This window comes from Populus nigra, chromosome 2 (assembly GCF_951802175.1).
Source record: "Populus nigra chromosome 2, ddPopNigr1.1, whole genome shotgun sequence".
Lineage (NCBI taxonomy): Eukaryota > Viridiplantae > Streptophyta > Magnoliopsida > Malpighiales > Salicaceae > Populus > Populus nigra.
Window position 1 is genome coordinate 8,059,384 of NC_084853.1, and position 5,000 is coordinate 8,064,383.

Here is a 5,000-nt window from a genome sequence, read left to right on the forward strand (position 1 = left end):
CTGGTTTAGACACTGGGGCAGTGGCAGCCCGCGGGACAGTGTCGGCAGATTCGGCAGCGCAGATTTGTGCGGCTGCAGGTTCGTCGGGGAAAATCGGCAGCGCAGATTTTGCGACGAACATGGGCTGGGCGATGGACTGTCCAGGCCAGGCAGGAAAATTTGTCGAGGGGACACGCTGACGAAACAGCGCTGGTTCAGGCACGGCGGGCAGTGTTGGAATCGGCAGCGCCGACGAAATCGGCAAAGTCGGCAGAATCGGCAGCGCAGATTTTTCGACGAACACGGGCTGGACGGTGGACTGTCCAGGCCAGGCAGGAAAATTTGTCGAGGGGACACGCTGACGAAACAGCGCTGGTTCAGGCACGGCGGGCAGTGTTGGAATCGGCAGCGCCGACGAAATCGGCAAAGTCGGCAGAATCGGCAGCGCAGATTTTTCGACGAACATGGGCTGGACGCTGGACTGGCCGGGCCATGCAGGAAAATTCATCGAGGGGACACGCTGACGAAACAGCGCTGGTTCAGGCACGGCGGGCAGTGGTGGAATCGGCAGCGCCGACGAAATCGGCAAAGTCGGCAGAATCGGCAGCGGGTGCTGGCGATGGGTCTGGACGGGCTGGATAGTCCAAGGCTCGACGAGAAAGACTGCTGGTTTAGACACTGGGGCAGTGGCAGCCCGCGGGACAGTGTCGGCAGATTCGGCAGCGCAGATTTGTGCGGCTGCAGGTTCGTCGGGGAAAATCGGCAGCGCAGATTTTGCGACGAACATGGGCTGGGCGATGGACTGTCCAGGCCAGGCAGGAAAATTTGTCGAGGGGACACGCTGACGAAACAGCGCTGGTTCAGGCACGGCGGGCAGTGTTGGAATCGGCAGCGCCGACGAAATCGGCAAAGTCGGCAGAATCGGCAGCGCAGATTTTTCGACGAACACGGGCTGGACGGTGGACTGTCCAGGCCAGGCAGGAAAATTCATCGAGGGGACACGCTGACGAAACAGCGCTGGTTCAGACACGGTGGGCGCAGTGTTGGAATCGGCAGCGCCGAGAAAATCGGCAAAGTCGGCAGAATCGGCAGCAGGTGCTGGCGATGAGTCAGGACGGACTGGATAGTCCAAGGCTCGATGAGAAAGACCGCTGGTTTAGACACTGGGGCAGTGGCAGCCCGCGGGGCAGTGTCGGCAGATTCGGCAGCAGTGTCTGCCGATTCGGCAGCGTTGGCTTGTTGGCGCGGGGGGCCGATTCGAGTGGGGACTTGGGCAGCGGGCAGTGAAAGCAAGAGTTTCCCCGATGCTGCCGGGAAAAACGCTCCCCGGGATGGCCGGGTGAGATGACCCGGCGGCCCGCGACGGGTCATTCAATTCCATGCCCCGTCAACATAACTCCCGATGTACTGTTTGCTTTTTCGGAAGAAGAGATCCATCCCCCCATCCTCGGCCAGCCAAAAACGCTCCAATTAATGGCCGGGTGAGATGACCCGGAGGCCCGCGACGCGTCATTCAAATCACTGCCCTATCGGCTACAACTGCTGATGGGTGGGATTAGAGGCCTGCCATGGTGGTGAGGGGCGGCGAGGACCGTGAAAGCTAGAGTTTTTCAGAGGCTGCCGGGAAAAAGGCCCCTCGGGTGGCGGGGTGCGAGGACCAGGCGCGTCATTCAATTCTCTTCCCTATCAACTTGGCTCCCGTTGGCGGGATTGGAGGCCTACTGTTTGTTACAGGGCTAAAATCGTCAGGGGAAGAGCTGACGAAACAATGCTGGTTTGGATGCAGGGGGTAGTGTTGGAATCGGCAGCGCGGACAAAATCGGCAAAGTCGACAAAAAAGACTGTTGGTCTGGACATCGGGGCAGCGGCAGCCATGCCGACAGGGGGGGAAATCGGCAGCACAGATTTGTGCAGCTGCAGGTTCGTCGGGGAAATCGGCAGCGCAGATTTTTCGATGAACATGGGCTGGAAGATGGACTGTCCAGGCCAGGCAGGGAAATTCGTCAAGGGGACACGCTGACGAAACAGCGCTGGTTCAGGCACGGCGGGCAGTGTTGGAATCGGCAGCGCCGACGAAATCGGCAAAGTCGGCAGAATCGGCAGCGGGTGCTGGCGATGAGTCTGGACGATTTATAGTCCAGGGCTTGATGGAAAAGACTGTTGGTCCAGACAATGGGGCAGTGGCAGCGCGGATTTGTGCAGCTGCAGGTTCGTCGGGGAAAATCGGCAGCGCAGATTTTTCGACGAACAGGGGCTGGGCGCTGGACTGGCCGGGCCAGGCAGGAAAATTCGTCAGGGGGGCACGCTGACGAAAACAGGGGCTGCGGAGTGGAAAATCGGCAGCGCAGATTTTTCGACGAACAGGGGCTGGACCGGCCGGGCCAGGCAGGAAAATTCGTCAGGGGGGCACGCTGACGAAAAGAGGGGCTGCCGCGTGGAAAATCGGCAGCGCAGATTTTTCGACGAACAGGGGCTGGACGCTGGACTGGGCCAGGCAGGAAAATTCGTCAGGGGGCACGCTGACGAAAAGAGGGGCTGCCGCGTGGAAAATCGGCAGCGCAGATTTTTCGACGAACATTCGTCAGGGGGGCACGCTGACGAAAAGAGGGGCTGCCGCGTGGAAAATCGGCAGCGCAGATTTTTCGACGAACATTCGTCAGGGGGGCACGCTGAGGAAAACAGGGGCTGCCGCGTGGAAAATCGGCAGCGCAGATTTTTCGACGAACAGGGGCTGGATGCTGGACCGGCCGGGCCAGGCAGGAAAATTCGTCAGGGGGGCACGCTGACGAAAAGAGGGGCTGCCGCGTGGAAAATCGGCAGCGCAGATTTTTCGACGAACAGGGGCTGGACTGGCCGGGCCAGGCAGGAAAATTCGTCAGGGGGGCACGCTGACGAAAAGAGGGGCTGCCGCGTGGAAAATCGGCAGCGCAGATTTTTCGACGAACAGGGGCTGGACGCTGGACTGGGCCAGGCAGGAAAATTCGTCAGGGGGGCACGCTGACGAAAACAGGGGCTGCCGCGTGGAATGGCAGCCTACACGCAGATGCGAATTCGGCAGCGCACGATGGCTTGAGCAGGTCATGGGTTCGACTTGGCGCGATCTGAAACCTGGACGAGGGACTGTCGACGCTGGACGAGCCAGCGCGGTGGCCTGTCGTGCCCCGTTCAGGGGGGGCCTGCCGCGGAGACAGCCCTCGCGGGCTCGACAGCGCAGGCCAGCGTCCCCGACGTCGCTGGCCGCGGCAGGCGAGCTGCCGGGGTTCCCGCATTCCTACAAGAAAACGTCGTGCTTTCCACATGAAACCAATCCAGTAAAATCAGCCATATTTTTATGAGGCTGCCCACTGAATTTGGGGTCATTCCGGGCCGGTTCCTAGTTTTGCGGATTTACTCGATTTCTAATGGTAGGAAAATTAAAACAAATACTTCCCGACCTCGAAAAATTCTGGGAAAATTAATGAAGGTGGATTGGATTTTTGCCAACCTCTGTGCAAAATTTCAGCTCAAAATACCAAGAAATGAATTTTTTAGAGGGGGGGTGACAGCTGGGACCTAGTAGTGTCTCCCCCTGCCAGAGCTGCAATGACACTTATTGCTCTTTAGGGAGCCACCAGGCCGGCGCCCCTCAAAGACCACACGCGCGCGCGCGCCCGCCCGCGCTGGGCGCTGGGGCGCTGGGGCCTGAGGGCCTGGGGCCCTTGGGGGCCCTTGGGCGCTTGGGCGCGCGCGCGCGGCCCCCGCAGCCATGCCGCGCTGCGCGACGCGCGGACAGCCCCTGCTGGCTTGCTCTCTCGCCCGCGGGGGGGCTGCCTTCGGGCCCTGGCCCCCCGCGTTCTGGCCTGCCCCCTGCGTGGGAGAGGCTAGGCGCTGCAGGGGCCAGCCCGACGTCGCTGGCCGCGGCAGGCGACAGCCCGACATCGCTGGCCGCGGCAGGGGCCAGCCCGACGTCGCTGGCCGCGGCAGGCGACAGCCCCTGCTGGCTTGCTCTCTCGCCCGCGGGGGGGCTGCCTTCGGGCCCTGGCCCCCCGCGTTCTGGCCTGCCCCCCGCGTGGGAGAGGCTAGGCGCTGCAGGGGCCAGCCCGACGTCGCTGGCCGCGGCAGGCGACAGCCCCTGCTGGCTTGCTCTCTCGCCCGCGGGGGGGCTGCCTTCGGGCCCTGGCCCCCCGCGCTCTGGCCTGCCCCCCGCGTGGGAGAGGCTAGGCGCTGCAGGGGCCAGCCCGACGTCGCTGGCCGCGGCAGGCGAGCCGCCGGGGTTCCCGCATTCCTACAACAAAACGTCGTGCTTTCCACATGAAATCAATCCAGTAAAATCAGCCATATTTTTATGAGGCTGCCCACTGAATTTGGGGTCATTCCGAGCCGGTTCCTATTTTTTCCGATTTCCTCGATTTTTAATGGTAGGAAAATAAAAACAAATACTTCCCGACCTCGAAAAATTCTGGAAAAATTAATAAAGTTGGATTGGATTTTTGCCAACCTCTGTGCAAAATTTCAGCTCAAAATACCAAGAAATGAATTTTTTAGAGGGGGGGTGACAGCTGGGACCTAGTAGTGTCTCCCCCTGCCAGAGCTTCAATGACACTTATTGCTCTTTAGGGGGGTGCCCCCTGACTGGCCATGGGGCGCGCTGGCCTGGCGCCCATAGGCCTGCCGCGGGGGATATGTGGGCTGTTGCTAAACTCGGACTAAGGTGGGGGGCCTCATGGCCCGAAGTATTGCCGGCATCGATGACCCGTTTTCCGGCCGGCGACGACCCGATTCCGGCCACCGTCTTCGGGACCCGCTCCAAGCCGTCGGGCGCGTTGGGGCTGCTTATCCGCGGCGTGGGCGTGGCATTCATTTGCCGTGCTTGTGCCAAGGTGCTGGCAGCTGCTGCGCGGCTGTCTGCTTGCCGCGACGTCACGGCGGCGGTGGCCGCTGCCCCTGCTCGCAAGTCGGAGGCCTGGCCGACGTGGCTGGTGCGGACCGCCGAGCTTGGGGATTGCGAGGAGAGCTCTACGCTGGCGTGGGCGTGGCATTAA